The sequence below is a fragment of the Hyperoodon ampullatus genome (assembly GCF_949752795.1).
Source record: "Hyperoodon ampullatus genome assembly, chromosome: 7".
Lineage (NCBI taxonomy): Eukaryota > Metazoa > Chordata > Mammalia > Artiodactyla > Ziphiidae > Hyperoodon > Hyperoodon ampullatus.
This window is the reverse complement of record NC_136920.1, coordinates 67,222,007-67,242,222: the sequence shown is the minus strand read 5'-3', so window position 1 is coordinate 67,242,222 and position 20,216 is coordinate 67,222,007. Positions and strand designations below refer to the sequence as shown.

General features: G+C 46.6%; 1 pseudogene across 1 annotated transcript; it reads left to right on the top strand.

Moving 5' to 3' along the window:
- The first annotated feature begins 9,579 nt into the window (after positions 1–9,579).
- On the top strand, positions 9,580–10,374 carry LOC307056425 (small ribosomal subunit protein eS1-like; annotated as a pseudogene). Its single transcript has one exon. The product of its transcript is annotated as a small ribosomal subunit protein eS1-like (transcript).
- The last annotated feature ends 9,842 nt before the right edge of the window (positions 10,375–20,216 follow it).

Here is a 20,216-nt window from a genome sequence, read left to right as displayed (position 1 = left end):
CACTGATTTTCAATAACATTTATTATTATTTTTTTTTAATACAGAAATAAAGTATAAAACCCAATTGGTCCAAAATTCCACTGATAACCTCTCTGGCATTTTTCAAAAATAACACCTCTGCACGCTCTTTGTATAGAACGGTGTAAAATGGAAACGCGAAATCCTCTTCCTTAGCCTCCCCTTCCCACTGGGACCCACAAGTCAGAATTCCTTATGCGATTTTCAGAAAATTGTTTCTTCAACAGTCAAACCCAGAGTAAGAAGGATTGGTGAACTGCTCTGTTAGCTGTCCCACCTAAATGAGGAGAGACCCAAAGCATTACAGGCCCTCTGGCTTCCTGTCTAATGGGCCTCGATACCCTCATTCCAGATCATGGACTCAGCTACCTGGATCTAGGTGATGGACTCAGCTCCCTGGCTCCAGGAAACCTCCTCTGTGGGCTGAGCTACACTGACCCTTCTCCTCTCTTCCTCCCCTCCAGTGCCACTCCTCCCCCACACCCCTCTCCCGCTCCATCCCTACCTTTCACCAGGGCATCCTGTCCTAAGAAAGTTCACAGCAGGGGAATATTTACTAAATGAGAACACCCTGAAGGGAAAGATTTTCCTACTTGATTACATGTCTGGCTCTCTGGAACATCTTCTCTCTATTTTTTCCACGGTGATTCATCCAGGGATCATCAGAGACAGCCTGCTTGGGGAAGATGCCATTTTTCTTCCCAAGCTTTGATCAGGGTTATGCAACCTTGTGCTGATTTGTGTTTAGAAGCCTCCTCACTTTCCCCTTGCCACTTGTCCCCAAAATTTAGGGAAGGAGAGTGTATAGTGCCTGGGTTTACATTAGCATGAAATACGTTGCCTTAAGGGTTGAGTCATATGTACCCATAAATATGCTTTTGCATGACATTGGGCCTGGAAGTGAGGTTCTCAAAAATTCTCATTTATTCATTCACTGTATAATTACTGAGAGTTTACTCTCTACTAGGCACTGTGCTAGACCTTCAGGCCGAGAAAGAGAGAGAGACAGCTCAGGTGTAGGGACAGCATGCTCAGAGGTGCAAGTATCTGAGGGTAAATATGAATGACTCCTTATAATTAGATTTTAGAGTAAGTGAAGGCCGGTGACAAGAACTAGGATGGAAAGGTAAATGGGGTGATGAAGAACCTTGAATCCCAAGATCATCAACTTGGACTTTATTTTAAAGGCTGTGGGAACCTCTGTGGTTTTGAGTAGGAGAACTGAATCATTCAGGGATGCAACAGAAAGAGATGACACACTCAGATGAGGAAAATTTGAGGAGTGTTAAACAGAAAGGCTATTTACTAAGGTTTGGGTAAGTATAACGCCATACTTGAAGCAAGGAACATGAGGGCTGTTGGTAGGAAGCGGGGGTGGGAAGGAGCAGTTACTGAGAGGGTCATGCGAAGGTCACCTTGAGAGGAGCTATGGCCTTTGTTTAAGGGGACTCCACAGTGAGGAGGCGTAAAGACCCCAACCTCACTCTCCTCCCCCTTTGACCTCCAGCTGGTACTCCCCATTGGCCAGATCCAACCAGAAGCTAGAAGCCAAGGGAGGCCATTGTGGTCCATACAGGTTAGTCCCCAGGACCAAGAGTGGGATAGAGTGGATTTGCAGGGACAGACAGAAGATGTCCTGCCTAGCAGTGGTGTGATGAGATGAACAATTCCACAAGACCATCTTGGGCAGGACGGAGGATGAACAGAGGCAGGGGGATGGGGACAGGAAGAGGGCACAAGGCTCTGAACTAACATGGGTCACGGAGATAGGGAGGAAGGGAAAGATTAAGTGATACTGAGGAAGTGGAATAGGCAAGGCTTGTTGAATAAGGACAAGGGGGGCATCTAGAGTAGCCTGGGTACTTGGGTGGGTGGTGACACCATTACCTAGGAGAGGGTTCAAGTCCAAGGGCAGGTGCTGTTACTGGAGAAAAATTACTCTTTTCCAGCGCCAAAGGCAACTGTGAGCTGAAGCACCCCTCTGCTTCCTGCTCTGGTCAGAATGACAACGGCTTCTGGCATCCTTCTTCTTCCATTCTGTACCCTTTTTCTCTACCACTTAGAAGGCCCCAAACACCTACTTTCACAGGGGTCTGACCTTCTCAAAGTGTCCAGGCTGCAAACTGATTTCCCTGACTTCACTGTTCTCCCCTTTCCACTAGTCAAAACCCAGTCCTTTTTAATGGGAAAAACAATTACAATAAAAAGTGGCTGGGCTTCCCTGGTGGCGCAGTGGTTGAGAGTCCACCTGCCATTGCAGGGGATGCGGGTTCGTGCCCCGGTCCGGGAAGATCCCACATGCCGCGGAGAGGCTGGGCCCGTGAGCCATGACCACTGAGCCTGCGTGTCTGGAGCCTGTGCTCCACAACGGGAGAGGCCACAACAGTGAGAGGCCCGCGTACCGCAGCAAAAAAAAAAAAAAAGTGGCTGACTGCTAGCTCTCTGAGGAGGTAGATGCACATTTTTAAAGGATCTACTCTGATGAATTCATAGTTAATAGACTATGAGAGGGAGATTTTTATTTTTAACCCTGGACACTCCCAGGGGCACTCGGAAACCCCAACTTCACCCAATCCCACCACCTCAGAAGAGCAAGGTAAGTGATGTAGTGTCTCCTCCACAGGATGGCAGCCCCTAATCTGGCATTATGTATTACTCAGGGCTTTTCAATGGTGGGTGCAGATTTTAAGTTTGGCTTCTAAGAAGTGAGTGATATGTTTGGGATTGGGTAGACCTAATATATTCTAAAACAACAAGGCAACTTTGGTTAAGTTTTGTGAGTAGGGTATCCAGAGTCCCCGCCACCCCCAACACAGTGAAATCCAGTCATCCAGGGATCATCAGAGAGTCATCAGGGATCATCATGGACAGCTGCCTTGAAGGGGAGAGAGCCCCAGAAGGCCGCCCCCAACACAGGAGAGGAGTAATGGAAGGTGGGAGCGAGGGAGGTGGTGTTGCTAGGCAGTCGGCTGCTGTCCTGCTTTGCCCTGGTGATGCCAGTTTGTGTGTACAAGGCAGATGCTCATAGGTACTCGCTGAGCATCTGTGTAAGCAGGCTGGACTTTTTTCACCATGATGCATTCCTGGAAACCACGTCATAATATGATTTGTCAAAATTTCTCAGAGGAACAGCATTGGTTCTCCTTGAGGGGTTGTATTCCTGACTAAAGATGCAGCCAGAGATAAATCATAACTGTGATCAACAATCTGTCATAAGCAGAAGGCACAAGTGCCCAAATATCCTCAATGAGTTCTAGGGCTAAACTTACCCTACAAACCTCACCAGGAAACTATTACCTGACTCCATGTGAGCCTCCAGCTACTGTGTTCATTAATTCACTCATTCAGTCATTCGAGGGCTGTAGGGGTCATTGTGGTTCACTCCCAACATCAATTCCGCTTCAGATAATTAGTCTTTGAAGCCAACATTATGAGTTGTAGTCCTAACCCCTACCACCTCAGAATGTGACCTCTTTTGGAAATAGGCTCTTAACAGAGGTAATCAAGTTAAAATAAGGTCATTAAGGTGGGCCTTAATCCAATATGACTGGGGTGTTCTTATCAAAAGGGGAAATTTGGACACAGAGACACACATGCACAGAGGGAAGATGATGTGAAGACACAGGGAGAAGATCATGTGAAGACAGAGGATTGGAGTGATGCATCTACGGGCCAAGGAATGTCAAGGATTTGGGGCAAACCACCAAAAGCTAGGAAGAGGCAAGCCAAGATTTTCATTCAGGTTTCAGAGGGAGCATGGCACGGCCAACACATTGATCTAGGACTTCTAGTCTCCAGAACTGTGAGACAATACATTTCTGTGGCTTTAAGCCATCCAGCATATGGTATTTTACTATGGCAGCCCCAGGAAACTATGAGCAACCGTGGTAATCCCACCCTCTTGGCCCAGTTATGGCCAAAGAGCTATATAAGGGGAAGACTGCTGGGCTAGAGTCTGAGAACAGTTTCTTCTTTTCCCTCTACAGGTGCCTGGCTGTGACTCTGGGAATTGCTGCAGTCATCATACTGTAAGCCTAAAGGGCAAAGCCCTCACGGAGGAGGGCAGAGGTTGGATGGTAAGGATCTGGGGCAGGTGACCTTGTTGAGTTGCTCCTTCAGCCAAGCTAGAGCGAGCCCAGCCTCTGCAGTTCTGTCAGATGCGATGATACGATTCCCTGTGGTTTAAGGCAGAAGGTGAAGTAAAGTCTCCTCACTGACACCAGTGTCCTCCACATGTGGCCATTGTGGATTGACTGTCACATGTGCTCAGCACTTCTCCCTGCCACCTCCCTCATGCAATGAGCCTCCAGCCCCTTCCCAACCTCTATCTTACATCTCAGTATTAACTGTGGTGGATGATTTGCAAAGATAGCTGCAATAATCCCTCTTATCCTGTAGTTTGCAATGCAACTTTGCTGCACCTCCCATCAAGAGGTGGGGTTTATTTCTCCATCCCTTAAATCCAGGCTTGGCCATGTGAGCTGCCTTGGCCAATGCGAAATTAGTAAATGAGACACAAGCAGAGGCTTCAGAAACACTTGTGAATTAGGGCTTATCTTTTGGCTGCAGTTGGAACCTTGGGACAATGATGCAAATGGGTCTGTGCTAGCCTGCTGGTAAGGCCACATGGAGGAGAACTGAGGCACTCCAGCTGACAGCCAGCACGGACTGTCAGATGTATGAGATGTGTGTGATGGATCTTGGATCATTAAACATTAGTCAACTGCCCATAACTGCAGCCACATGAGTGACCCCAGGTGAGAGCAGCAGAAGATCCACTGAGCTGAATCCAGCCTGAATTGCTGATTCACAGAACCACAAGCAAATAAAATGGCTGCTGTTTTAAGTGACTAAGTTTTGGGGTAGTTTGTTATACAGCAATATCTAGCTAACACACTGACAGACAATCCCCAATCTACCACAATTCCCTCAGACTCATCCACATGCCAGGCACTGTGCCAGGCACTGTGGATACAATCATGAGAAACAACAGACCTGCCCTCTGGTCTCTTGGGAGAACTTAGGATATTATTAGGTGCCAGGCACTGTGCCAAAAGCTTTAGATATGTTAACCCAGATGAGAGGTTTACAGTTGTCACCCTTATCTTCCTACTGAGGAAACCAAATCTCAGAAAGTAAGAAAAGGGACTTCCCTGGTGGCACAGTGGTTAAGAATCCACCTGCCAACGCAGGGGACGCGGGTTCGATCCCTGGTCCGGGAAGATCCCACATGCCGCGGAGCAACTAAGCCTGTGCACCACAACTACTGAGCCCGCATGCCACAACTACTGAAGCCTGTGTGCCTAGAACCCATGCTCCACAACAAGAGAAGCCACCGCAATGAGAAGCCCACACACCACAACGAAAAGTAGCCCCTGCTCTCCACAATTAGAGAAAGCCCGCACGCAGCAACAAAGACCCAACACAGCCAAATAAATAAATAAAATTTTAAAAAAGTAAGGAAATTACCAAATGTGGCAGCTTATATTTTCCAAAGATGGTTGCCTCAATATCTGCTGTCTGATACATTCTACTAGAACCTTGACACTCCCCATCAAGAGGCAGAATCTAGTTCCCCTCTTGAATTTGGGTGAGCTTGTGATTTGATTGTAAACTAATAAAATGCAGAAGGGATGCTACATGACTTCTGAGGCTAAATCATAAAAAGAAGGTACAGGTTCTACTTTATGAGCTGGAGCACTTGTCTTTGAAGCCCTGAGCTTCTAAGTAAAGTCCCCATGTTATGAGTACTCCTAGGACACACAGAGAGACAGCCAGCCAGTAGCAAACACCAGAGGATTCTGGCCCGCAGCTGTTGAGTCATCCCTGGGCTTGGAATCTTCTCCCTGGAGGCCCAGGAATCATACATCAGAGATAAGATCTCCCCACCGTGCCCTGTCCAACACACAGAATGCGTGAGTATGCTACAATGCTTGCTGTACACCACTAAGTCTTGGGGTGGTTCGTTATGCAATAGTAGTGAAACACCTAAGGCTACACAGCTAGATAACAAGAAGGGACGTGAGGTCAGACTTTGACCCTGGAACTCTGACCCCAGAGCCCAAGTTGCCAGCTTCCCCTCAGACAGCCTTTTGCTCCCATGCTCCCCAACTTCCCTCCCAGCATGGAAGCTTGGTTCCCCTGACACCACCGCATCATCATGAAAAACCACTCTCCCCCCGCCCCCCACGTGCTGGGGGTGCGTGCTTCTTACTTACTGCTGCCAGGCCACTACTTCCCACTGCTCGTCTTTTCTGAAAGTTCAGCCCCCTACCTTGCCTGGGCTCCATGACAACACTCTCCCAACCTTTAGGATGCAGCCCCACCTTCCTTGAGGGTTTCAGTTCCTGCTGTACAGGTTTGCTTTGCTCCCCAACAAACCCCGTCTGAAAAACGCACCTAACTATGTGTACCTACTGTGGGTCAGGCACACAGGAGAGATGCAAAGTAGAATGAGCTCTGCATTCATTTCCTATGGCTCTGTGGCAAATTGCCACAAATTTAGTGCTCAAAACAACATAAATTTACTACCTTACACTCCTGGGGATCAAAAGCCTAAAATAGCTTTTATTAGACTAAAATCAAGGAGTCTTCAAGGCTGCATTTCTTCTGGAGGCTCTAGGGGAGAAGCCACTCCCTTGCCTCTGCAGCTTCTAGAGGCTGCCTGCATTCCTTGCCTCGTAGCCCCTTCTTCTGTGTTCAAAGCCACAAGTGTAGCATCTTCAAATCTCTCTCTGCCTCTCCTGCCTCCCTCTTCCACTTCTGACAACCCTTGTGATTACATTGCCCCCACCCCTGCCGCCACCCAGATTATCCAGTAAAATCTCCTCATCTCAAGATTTTTTAGTTTTTTTAGTTTTTGGTATCGATCCTCAGTTAAATCCACTGACACTTTTTCTACCTAAAAACTCTGAGCATGAAGAAATGATCTAAATGTTTGTTGGGGGAGAAGGGTCTCAAAATCTGCAAACTGCCAAGATTTACTAAGGGTCTCAAAAGAGTTAACCTAACTTACTGAGGGACAGTGACCCATTAGAGTCCTTTGGAGGAGGATGGCTAGGATGGCACTGATACATGAGAGAGAGCTGAAAGAAATGGTGACATGCATTTTGAAAAGCATGCAGGTGGCCACTGTTTTCAAATCTCTGGATGGCTCCAATGGGGAAGAGGAGGGGGCTTGTTCAGAGGGGGCCCTACAGATGAGGACAATGAAGGAAGGCCACATGGAGGTGGATGGCAACCAGCTGAGGAAGAGCCAAGAGCCATCCAGACATAGGACAGGCTGGCCTGTAAGGTGGTGAGTTCCCCACCCCTGAAAGTATCCAAATATCCATTCTTTCATTTACTCTGTCAACATATATGTATTGAGGTCCAGCAATACTTTGAGCACCAGACAGGCAAGGTTCCTGCTGTCAGGAAGCTTACATTTTAGTGGGGAAGACAAAAAAAAATTTTTAATTATAAAAAAAAATTAAATAGGGTCATGGGAGAGTACATTCTGGGTGTCTCCTTTGGATTGGGTCATAGGGGTGAATATTAAGCAGAAGCAGAATGGTCTCTTAGCAAGGAAGGTGTTAAGGGAACATCAGGTCCCTAGGGACCGTTGAAACCCCTTCCATTCTGAGTCCACGATCTCACATAATACTACTTGCACATTTGTTCCCTAGTGACTACCAGGTGAGTCTCCCCAGAAGGTGGATAAGGCTGAAGGAACCTTGACCTGAGCCCCCCGTGCATGCATGGTCAGGGCCGGGGGGTCCCAGGCACAGTGGGGTGGTGGCTCCCTTTATTTCCAGCTGCCACCTCCCTGCGTTTTGCCTGCCTTGCAGGCTTGATTGCATAACTGCTGGGCTTGCTTTTATAGCACAGCACAGCACGCAGCTTGTAAATCTTCTCTCACATCATGAAATGCCAGTAACTTCACAGCCAGGGATTCCTGTTCTCATAAAGTCCTCCCACCAGCAGAATTGCATCTAAAAGTGTCCTCTGGACTGATGAATTGATGTCAGAGCTGCTCTGGAGCCAAACACTGAGGCAGGCAGCCTCTGCCACCCCCTTAGCTCCCCTGAAGCCCCTAGAAGTGAAGGTCATGACTGCTAGGCACGGCCCCTTGGACACAGCTCCTGGGAAGCAGAGGATATGGCAGCCCCACATTGGGAACTGAGGCACATTTATCTTCAAGCCTATTTGAGGGGGAAAACACACTTCTAAGCAATATGCACAGTTGTAATCCATGTGGGGAAACATCCACTTACATTTATATTTGCCAGTGACTCTCAACCCTGGCTCCTATTAGAGTGACCTGTAGAGTTTTTAAAAGATAAGCTTACAGAAAGAGGCATTTCCCATGGAGATTCTGACCCAGTAGAATCTGGAATCTAGAATCTAGAAAGGGGCCCCTGCATCTGTATGTTTCACAGGTAAACATGTGCCACCTAATTCATGAGAAAACAAACAAAGACATGTGGCAGCCTTCTAAAATGGTCCCCTGATCCCCACCTCTTAGGACTCATACACTTGTGTAATCCACTCCCCTTGTGAGTGGGCTGGACCTAGTGACTCACTTCTATGAATAGAACAGGGAGCAAAATAATGGAATGTCACTTCCAAGACTAGGTTACAAAAAGACTATGGCTTCTGATGGGCGCCCTACCTCCTTCTCTTCCTCTCAGGGAAGCTAGCTGCCATGTTGTGAGTTGCCTATGGGGAGACCCACGTGGCAAGGAGTTGATGTCCCCAACCAACAGCCAGCCAGGACTTGAGGGCTGCCGACAGCCACATAAATGAGTTCGGAGAAGCGTTCTCTCCCTATCGAGCCTTGAAATGACTGCTGTTCCACTGACAACTTGATTGCAGCCTTGTGAGTGATCCTGAGATAAAGGCACCCAGAAAAGTGCTCCCAGGTTCCTGATCCACAGAAACTTTGAGATAATAAATATGTTTTGGGGGTAATTTGTTAGAAAGCAATAGATAACCAATACACACATATGCAACAAAACATTTATGGTGGCTTAACTCTGGTAGTGCGATTATGAGTGACCTGTATTTTCTTCCTTTTGTTCATCTATATTTTCTATTTTTTAAAAATTACCATGGATTATATGCAAAATGAAAAAACAAAAATCATTTTCAAATTATGTTCAGTAAAACTTCTAGAGGAAAACATTGGAGAAAAATAATCTTTGCGACTTTATGTAAGGCAAAGCTTTCTTAGACAAGTCACAAAAAAGGGTAATCCAAAAAAAATAAATTGGACTTTATCAAAATTAAAAACTTTTGCTCTTCAACAAACATCATTTAAAAATATGATAGCCTGGGCTTCCCCGGTGGCGCAGTGGTTGGGAGTCCGCCTGCCGATGCAGGGGACACGGGTTCGTGCCCCGGTCCGGGAGGATCCCACATGCCGTGGAGCAGGGGGGCCCGTGAGCCATGACCGCTGAGCCTGCGCGTCCAGAGCCTGTGCTCCGCAACGGGAGAGGCCACGGCAGCGAGAGGCTCGCGTACCACCAAAAAAAAAAAAAAAAAAAAAAATGATAGCCTTTTGGCTCTCAGAGCAGCACCATGGCGGTCGGAAAGAAGAAGCGCCTTACAAAAGGCGGTAAAAAGGGAGCCAAGAAGAAAGTGGTTGACCCATTTTCTAAGAAAGATTGGTATGATGTGAAAGCACCAGCTATGTTCAATATAAGAAATATTGGGAAAACACTAGTCACGAGAACTCAAGGAACCAAAATCGCAGCTGATGGCCTCAAGGGCTGTGTGTTTGAAGTGAGCCTTGCTGATCTGCAGAATGATGAAGTTGCATTTAGAAAATTCAAGCTTATTACTGAGGATGTTCAGGGCAAAAACTGACTGACTAATTTCCATGGCATGGATCTTACCTGTGACAAAATGTGCTCCATGGTCAAAAAATGGCAGACCATGATTGAAGCTCACGTTGATGTCAAGACTACCAATGGTTATTTGCTTCGTCTCTTCTGTGTGGGTTTTACTAAAAAACGCAACAATCAGATTCGGAAGACCTCTTAGGCCCAGCGCCAGCAGGTCCGCCAGGTCCGCAAGAAGATGATGGAAATCATGACCCGAGAGGTGGACACAAATGACTTGAAAGAGGTGGTCAATAAATTGATTCCAGACAGCATTGGAAAAGACATAGAAAAGGCCTGCCAATCTATTTATCCACTCCATGATGTCTTTGTTAGAAAAGTAAAAATGCTGAAGAAGACCAAGTTTGAATTGGGAAAACTCATGGAGCTACATGGTGAAGATAGTAGTTCTGGAAAAGCTACTGGGGATGAGATAGGTACTAAAGTTGAACGAGCTGATGGATATGAGCCACCAGTCCAAGAATCTGTTTAAAAATCAGACCTTTAATGGTGACAAATAAAAGACCTCATTTGTGATATTTTTAAAAATAAAAATAAAAAATAGAAATATGATAGACAAGCCAAAGATTGGGAGAAAAGATTTGTAAATTATATATCCGATAAAGGATTTGTTTCCAGAATGTATAAAGAACAACAAAAGACAAACAACTCAATTAAAAAATGAGGGCTTCCCTGGTGGCGCAGGGGTTGAGAGTCCGCCTGCCGATGCAGGGGACACGGGTTCGTGCCCCGGTCCAGGAAGATCCCATATGCCGAGGAGCGGCTGGGCCCATGAGCCATGGCCTCTGAGCCTGTGCGTCTGGAGCCTGTGCTCCACAACGGGAGAGGCCACAACAGTGAGAGGCCCGTGTACCGCAAAAAAAAAAAAAAAAAGAGCAAAAGATTCAAATAGACATTTCTCCAAAGAAGATATACAAATGGCTAAGAAGCACATGAAACGATGTTCAACATCATTAGTCATTAAGAAAATGTGAATTCAAGCCACAAAGAGATACTAATGCATACCTATCAGAATGGCAATAATCAAAATGACAAGTGTTGGTGAGGATGTGAAACAAGTGTAACCTTGATACATTGCTAGTGAGAAGGTAAAATGATGCAGCTACTTTGGAAAATAGTTTGGTGATTTCTTACAAAAATTTAATAAAAACTTACCATATGACCCACTCCTAGGTATCTACTCAAGAGAAATGGGTAAAAACATGTCCACACAGAGACTTGTAGGTAAATATTCGTAGCCATGTTATTCTTAATAGGCGAAAACTGGAAACAATCTAAATTTCCACCAACAGATAAATAGATGAACAAAATGTGGTGTATCCATACAATGAGATACTACTCAGCAATAAAAAGGAACAAAGTCCTAATTCATGCTATATCTCTGGATCACAAAAACATTATGCTAAGTAAAAGCAGTCATGTAGAAAAAGAGTACATATTGTATGATTCTGTTTATATGAAATGTCCAGAAAGGGCAAATCTATATATCAAGTAGATCAGTGATTGTTTGGGGCTGGAGTGGGAGTGAGTTTGACAGTAAAAGAACTTGAGGAAATGTTTTATGGTGACAAGTATGCTCTAAAACTGGATTGCAGAGGTGATTGCATGACTGTATAACTTTGTTAAAAAGCATTGAATTACTCACTTACAATGGGTGAGTTTTATGTTTTCTAAATTGTACCTCAATAAAGCTGTAAAAATGTTATGTTTATAGCCTTGAACCCAATAATTTCAAGCCAAGAGCATAATCTGAAAGGCACACAGTCTTATGTCAAGTATTCCGTAACAGTGGTTTTTTTAAATTTAATTTTATTTATTTTTTTATACAGCAGGTTCTTATTAGTTACCTATTTTATACATATTAGTGTATATATGTCAATCCTAATCAACAGTGTTTTCTTTCAGTTAATGAAAAACTAGAAAAAAATCTGAGTGCTTAGTAATAGATAATAAATGATTAGTAAGTGGTGATCTACTTGATAGAATAGTGTGCGGCCATTAAAAATGGTATTTACAAAGAATTTTTAACAACCTTGGGGAAATGCTTAGGATAGAGTACAAAAATGTTTCTTATGGCCAGATTTCTCCAAAAGGAAAAAGAGTCTATGTAAAAATGTTCATTTTTAAACATAGTTGAATTTGTTCTGTGAATGTGCCTATATGTGCAGCATAACCAGATGCATATCTGAATATAGTTTTTTTTCCTTCTGCACATTTATAAATAGGAACTGCTGGTGCCTATAAGTCATTTCTATTTTCTTCTGGCCTTCATTATCTTTTCTGTTTTTGTTTTTGTTTTTTTCAAAAAGCATATATTTATTTTAAAATCTGGAGAAAAAGTTGTTTAAAGAAAAGAAAACAATGGCAGTCGCTCCTTGCTTGTCAGAGGAGAGGCTGAGGTTTCTTGAGTGAGGGGTATACCCTGACCTAAACAAAATGATGTAGAGGGCTTATCAGCAGCTGCTGATAAATGGCAATGAGCACACCTGGAAACAGCTGTCTGAGTCCCATTCATCCCAGCGTGGACTCAGCAGCCAGTTAGAGATCCAGGAACAGGGCAGGGCCTGATGCAAGAACAATTTCCTCCTCATTAGCCAAGAGGAGGAGGTACTCCTGTCATGGAGAGTCCCCCAGGGCTGGTTTCTTTGTCACTGCAGGGTGATAGGCAGGACAGGGAGTGATGACCTTAGAACCAGTTGCATGAGACTTAATAGAAACTGCTGGAAACCCAGGTCTACAAGCTGTGGCATCATGGAGACAACCTAAACACTGGGGACAAGAAACCAGGGTTTGAGCCCTGGCCCTGCTGTGGAAGCCATGCTCTGTGGGGTCTGGGACAAACTACTGATCTTCACAGAATCTCAGTTTCCCCATCTGTAAAGTGGGGACAATTAGATTACCTACTTCCAAATGGAAATCTATATCATTGGTTAGTAAGATGCAAGGAATAACGGGCTTGTGATAGTTCCCCAAGGCTGCTGCAACAAATTATCACAGTCTGGGTGACTGAAAAAAGAACAGAAAATTCTCTCAAGTTCTGGAGGCTAGAAGTCCAAAATCGAAGTGTTGGCAGGGCCTGCTCTCCCCAGAGGCTCTGGAGAAGACCTTGTTTGGCTTGTTCATGGCAGAATCCCCAGTGCCTAGAATAGAAACTGGTACATGCTAGATACCCAGTAGAATTTGTACAAAGAATGAACTGGTTAATAATTAGGAGGACGGTGGATTCCTTGTTGTTTTATTTTATGATAACCTCTTTTTTTCTAAGTTAAAAGTGACACATATTCATTTTATAAAATATCAAAAACATGTACAAGCAGAAAGAATAAAATGTGCCAGAATCACACATTTTACAGATAAACTACTGCTAGTATTTTTGCATATAGCTCTCCAACATTTATATTGTAACATTTTAAAAAAACTTTATACTGTAAACACATTTTTGTCACCTGATTTTTACACTTAATATTTTATTCATATCTTTCTGAATTGTTATATATTATTCAACCCTATGATTTTTTTTGTTACATGGAGGAATCATACATTAAAACACTAACTGAAATTCCCCTACCCTTCTGAATATCCTCTTTTCCTAGGACCCTTCTCCCAACCAGACAGAAGCTGAAATGAGCTGTTCTCATTGCCTTAGGAAAGGGATGCTGAAAGAGAGAAACACACACAATAGTCAAGCTTTGGGGTGGCCAAAAATCTATTCCTTCTCAGTGGGTGCAATAGATTAAAGATGACTGCAGATTCTTTGCCACTGCTCCCCTGAAGAGGTGAGGTCTATGTCCCCTGCTGTGGAAGCCAGGTGGGTTTTGTGACTGCTTGACCAATAGGATAAGGAGGAAGTGATAGTGCACCGACTGACAGGCCCAAGATTTAGGAGACTGGCAGCTTCCATTTCCTGTTCTCAGAGCCAGGTCTCAGAGCCTCCGTGTAGGAAATCTGACTACCTGAGCCTGCCCTTCTGTGAGAGTCCTTAATTGCATGGAAAAGCCCTGGAGGCTGAGACTTCACCTGAAGGAAGAGTGTGAGGCCATGCAGCACCCAGGCACCAGACATGTGCATGAAGAACCACCATGGTAGGGCACACTTCAACCGCTCCAAACCCCACCCAATTTCCTGACCTACAAAACTGTGACCAAGACGGCGTTGCTGGATTTCAAACAGAAGCAAAAACAAAAACAAAAAAACCCACAAAAATATAAGACTTTCCATTAAATTTGAATTTCAGATCAACGATGAGTAGTTTTTTAGTCTAAGTATGTCTCAAATATGCATGGGACATACTTAGACTAAAAAATTATATATTGCTGATCAAAAATTCAAATTTAACTGGGATTAAATTTTTATCCATATAGTATTTAAAGATAAATTTTAATGTTTTTAACTTTAAATAGGTACAGTACTTACAGGTAAAATATCTGTAGTACTTTATCTGGCAACCCTAGACCAAAAGAAAATGTATGTTTTATATGGCTGTTTTGGAAGTGGTTCGTCATGCAGCAATAGATAACCGGAACAGTGGGAAGAGAAAGGAATCTTTCTCTTGTATAATACACTGGATTTGGAGGTGTACAGTCACTAGGCAGAGCTGTTGTTCTTAGTCTCCAAAGAAAAAAAGGAAGGTAGGAAGGGAGGGAGGGAGGGAGGGAGGGAGGGAGGGAGGAAGAAAGAAAGAAAGAAAGATTTCCTCGATGGGAGAAAAGGAGAAATAAAGGGGCTAGGACAAGAGCTGAGCTGCTGTTGGTTTCCTAAGGAGGGGCTACTGCACTAGTCCCTCCTCCCTCCCCTCCCTCTTCCAGGCAGAGTCCCTGCATGTGGAGGTGGGCAGGGGAGGCGGGAGCGCGTGGGGGGTTTTTTTGGGGGGGGCATGACAGTGGTCTCACATAGATGCGGGCATTGATCTCACAAAGTAGAGGGAAACTGGTCTTCAAGAGTGGCTGGAACAGTGGCAGTGATGCTCCTGACTTTGAGGGGCGTGGAAGTACTGCTACAGAGCCAGCCCCCCCGCAAGGAGGATTCTGGGGCAGGATGGTGGAGATGCACAAGGGGCCCACTAACAAATGGCAAAGCAATCCCCCACCCTAATGTCTGATGCTAAACACCTCCTCATCCCTTGGGAAAGGGTCAAGGCAGCCCCCCAGCTGACTGAGATGAATTTCCCTCATTTGGTGCAATGTGTCTTAAAATAATACTCATTTCAGGCTGTGGAAATGATGAAACAGTGGTTCAAGCCCAGCCGAGTTAACAGATTTAAATTTGGACCTGCTACAGCCATCAACTATTTTGTGCCATGATGGTGTTGATATATCCAAGTTTGAAAAATCTACATTTATATACATTAATACTGATACCCCTCAACTCCCTGTCATGTGCCACACTCAGGCTTTCATCAGTCATCTGGGGGACCATTTCTAGCAGTCACACAGACAGAGCATGCACTCCGGAGCAAGACTGCCAGGCTTTGCCCATAATGTCCTTGAGCAAATTACTTAACTTCCCTGAGCCCCCATTTCTTTATCTGTAAAGCAACAATAACGGTAATAATATCTACCCCATAGCATTGCTGCAAGGATGAAGTAAATCTAGCCCACAGTGTGTGTGTGTTTTTTTTTTTTTTTTTTTTTTTGCGGTACGCGGGCCTCTCACTGTTGTGGCCTCTCCCGTTGCGGGGCACAGGCTCTGGACACGCAGGCTCAGCGGCCACAGCTCACGGGCCTAGCCGCTCCGCAGCATGTGGGATCTTCCCAGACCGGGGCACAAACCCGTGTCCCCTGCATCGGCAGGCAGACTCTCAACCACTGCACCACCAGGGAAGCCCCACAGTGTGTGTTTATATGTGTTAGCTATTGTTGTTCTTCTTCTTTTTTTTTTTTTTTTTTTTTTGCAGTACGCGGGCCTCTCACTGTCGTGGCCTCTCCCGTTGCGGAGCACAGGCTCCGGACGCGCAGGCTCAGCGGCCATGGCTCACGGGCCCAGCCGCTCCGCGGCATGTGGGATCTTCCTGGACCAGGGCACGAACCCGTGTCCCCTGCATCGGCAGGCGGACTCAACCACTGCGCCACCAGGGAAGCCCCTATTGTTGTTATTCTTTATGCACTTAATTGGAGATTGCACTTGGGACTTAGTATTTTATAAAAACCAGTGGGAAATAGAAACGTAGAAATGTTGATGCTAGTAATTATTAAACTGTGACAAAGATGGGAAATTAAGCAGGAAATCTTCATTCTCAAATGATTATCCTCTGAATTTCTTTGCCACCTGTAGGTTGAATTGTTAAAGAAAAGAACAGATTAAAGAAAAACATAGAGAATCTAGACACATACTGTAACAGACTCCCCTCAGCATTTCCCATTTCTGGGCACTCCAACATGGCTTCCCATCCCAGCCCCTGGGACTCTGCCACAGGGCTTTCTCTGGCTGGTGCTAGGAAGCCCACACCCTCAGGAGCAGCTGCAGCCAATGACTGATGGGCGGTGGTGGATAAGTATCCCAACTCCCCCACCCCTGGGGAGAGGAATGTTCTGCACGGTTTCCCAGAGCCCCTGGTGGAGGTAAGTTCCAGTTGCCCACAGTGGTAACTTGCTGGAAGAATCACCCTTTCTCGGCTTTCTCTCCTTCCCTTTTTCATTTCCCTACCCCCTCACCCCAAATCAGCATTTCTTGTGGTCACTTCCCAAATAATCTACCTGCATTGCATTCAATTTTTTGTCTCAGGTGTTATTTTCGGGGAAACCCAAACCAAGACACATATTATTAAAGATTGTGTCTAAAGGGTTAGGCATGTTTAGTGATTTGAAAATGTTTTTAATTTGGGGGCCAGTGGGGAATACAAACATCTCTCATAACTTTAAAAGCTATTGTTAGTTTTTAAAAATAAGCAGGTGTCCAACTTTCAAACATTTGACATTTGGATAAATTTCTGGGAATATTCACTGTGTATGAAAGCAGAGGGCTGCCTGTGATCCGTCACTCCTTGCCGTGATGTTCGTTTGGTTTATTTCCAGCTATTGCTAGAACAAACAATGCTTCAACTCACATCTTTCTGGCAAAATCTGTGCACACATCCTTGATTTTCTCTTAAGCACAAATTTCCTGGAGTGGGACTACAGTGTCAAAGGATGTCATACTGCAAATTCTCTCCAGTTGTACCCCACCCCTTCCCTGGGTCTGGTTTCAGAAGTGCTTTCTCAACTCAATTCTCTGCTTGCCGTGGCTGGGCGGACACTGCCTTTGCCCCTGGCTGAGCACTCTGAAGGGCAGGTAGGCTGCAGGCAAAGGGCTCGGACACAGTGGACACCAGGCAGGGTCACAGGTTTGGGTCTAGCCCCAAGGTTAAGAGACTAAGATGAGTATAAGTCAGGGTCCAGGTCAAGGCTGATCCTGGGAGCAGAGCTGTAGCTACTAGAGAGCTGACACTTTACCCAGGGGCACGGAGGCTGAGTCTTCACCACATGGGTGGTGGCGCTAAAGGCTGTGTCCCCGTGAGCTAGGGAAGGGCCTGGCAGACGCACGTGGCACCTGTGGGCAAAGTAGGAAGAGATGTCCCTTCTTCAGGATAAAAACGAAAGATGGAGTTAGTATATTTCCGCATGACCTGAATGGCTCTGCCTGGTGGGTAGCACCCCTAGCTCCGTGTACACACACACCACGGGGGCACACTCATGGCCAGCAGCACACACACTCTGAGTGCCCCTCTTCCACCCCGACCTTCTCTGCCCCCCCACCCTGGGTGAGGCAACAGTATCAGGTTCAAAGGCTCAGGGGCCTGGGAATCAGGCATGAAAGGGCATCAGGTGGTAAGACTGCACAGGCAGCTGCAGTGCACGTGGCACAGAACCCACAAGTCTGTTCTGAGAGTTTGTGCACGGCCCAAGTGCCACTGTGACTTCAGGTCAAAGGTGGTTCCCCCCTGCTACCTATCTGGAGACCTAGAGTCTCTGTGCCACCAGTGTGTTCCCACATAAATTAGTGTGCATCTACCATGTGGGTGATGCCTCTTAGATACAGTGCCCTTGAGCAGTGCACAACCTGAAATCCCGAACATAGGCCGCAAGGCACCATGCGTTCAAGGTCTGTGAGCCGTACCCCACCTGGTGGTGGGCTGGACTCCTCAAGACCTCCCGGCCCTGCTCAGCGTAAGCTCAAGGATGCAGCAGAGACTTCAGGGACTTAAGGAGGGAGGGGCTGAGGAGGCAGAATCCGACCCAGGCCTCAGCCATCTCCTGAAGTAATTCTCTGGGCTCAGGCTGCCAGTCAAAGGCCTTGGAGATGAAAGAGGAAGGCTTCGGTAAGCAGCCAGGCAAGATGAAAGCCAAGCCCAGGTGGTGTTTTAGGGCCTCCTAATGAGGGGCTCCTTGGTGCTCTTTATTATGCTCAATCAAGAGCTTGTAAAAAAAAAAAAAAAAAAAAAAAAAAGAGCTTGTAATTACAGAAACCCAGAGAGATTCTTACTGAGGCAGCCACCTGGCCTTGGCTTTCGCTCCTGACTCACTTTGACAAATCACATGTCCTCCTCTCCCCACCAGCAGGCATCTGACGAACACGCTAATGGCTCCGGGTTCCTGGCAGCAGGCCCCACCAGTGCTGAACCCGACACTGCACGCAAGCCCCCTCCGCAGCCCAGGACCAGAGCCTAGAAGCACTGGGCCAGAGGTGCCCTGCCCCTCCTGGCTGGGATGGGGTGGGGGTGGGGTGCAGGCTGACATGCCCCTCCAGCCTGTCCTGCCCCCTGCTTCCTCCGCTAGTCTGTGCTCAGCAGCCTGGCTCACCCCCCCACCCCCACCCCCACCCCCACCCCATCCCCCCACCCATCCCCCCCACCCCCACCCCCACCCCATCCCCCCACCCATCCCCCCACCCCCACCCCCACCCCATCCCCCCCATCCCCCCCAACCCCCTCCCACCCACCACGCCCCCACACCCCGGGAAGGAGAGGAAACGCCCATCCCACACACCACGTATTTATATCCTATTGTCTCTCTCCCCCTATAAGAATGTAAGCCCCATGACGGATGGTTTGTGTTAGTAATCCTATTGCTGCCACAAAAAACTCCCACAAACGGAGCGACTTAAAACCACACAGATTTATTATCCGGCAGTTCTAGAGGTCAGAAGGCTCACTGGGCTAACATCATGGGCAGAACTTCATTCTTTTCTGGGGGCTCCAGGGGAGAATCCGTTTCCTTGCCTTTTCCAGCTTTTAGAGGTGGCCCACACGCGTTGGCCCGTGGCCCTCTTCCATCCTCCACTTCCACCTCTGCTTCAATACATGTCCTCCCTGCCTCTGCCTCTCCTGTCTCCCTCTTCTGCTTTCAGGGACCCTCATGATTATGTAGGGCCACCCGGGTGATCCAAGATATCTCCCTATCTTCTGGTCAGCTGATGAGCAGCCTTCATTCCCCTTGCTAGGTAGCATAACATGTTTACCGGTTCCGGGGATTCGGACACGGCCGTCTTTGGGGGGGCCCTCATTCTAGCCACCCCAGGGCTTGTTGTCTCTTTTTCACTGCTGTATTCCCAGGGCCTGAACAGTATCTCACACTCGTTGAATGAATAAGTGAATAAATACACGAATAAATGATTAAGAGTAATATTTAATATCATAGTAAATGGTAATTGTGCTTATTAAAGGGTCAGGCACTGTTCAAAAGTGATGTATGTATATTAACTCATTTAATCCCCAACAGTGCTGTGAGGTGCATTTTAATATTGTCTGCATTCTACAGCTGAGGAAATGAAGGCACAGATGAATAGCCTGTCCCAGGCTACACAGCTAGTGAGTGCTGAAGCCGGGATTTGATCTCAAATGTATTAAGCATTTATTTTATCGCTGGCCCTGGCTGGGCCCGTGACATTTCTTTCTTTTTTTTTTTTTTTGCGGTACGCGGGCCTCTCACTGTGTGGCCTCTCCCGTTGCGGAGCACAGGCTCCGGACGCGCAGGCTCAGCGGCCATGGCTCACGGGCCCAGCCGCTTCGCAGCATGTGGGGTCTTCCTGGACCGGGGCACGAACCCGTGTCCCCTGCATCGGCAGGCGGACTCCCAACCACTGCGCCACCAGGGAAGCCCCCGTGACATTTCTGATGTCACTTCATCTTCATGATTGGCCATGAGGAAGATGGGAGGAATGTGAACCCTGGTCTTAACAGGCCCAGAATTAAGTCACTGGCCCAGCTGAGGGATTCAGAAGGATTCTGTGGCTTGGTTGAGGCAATGGATTGCATCTTGCTTCTTGGGTCTACTTTGATGCCAATCAGACAAGGAGCCAGTGCCCCCAAGGAGACCCTGGGGGCTCATGTTCCCACCATGA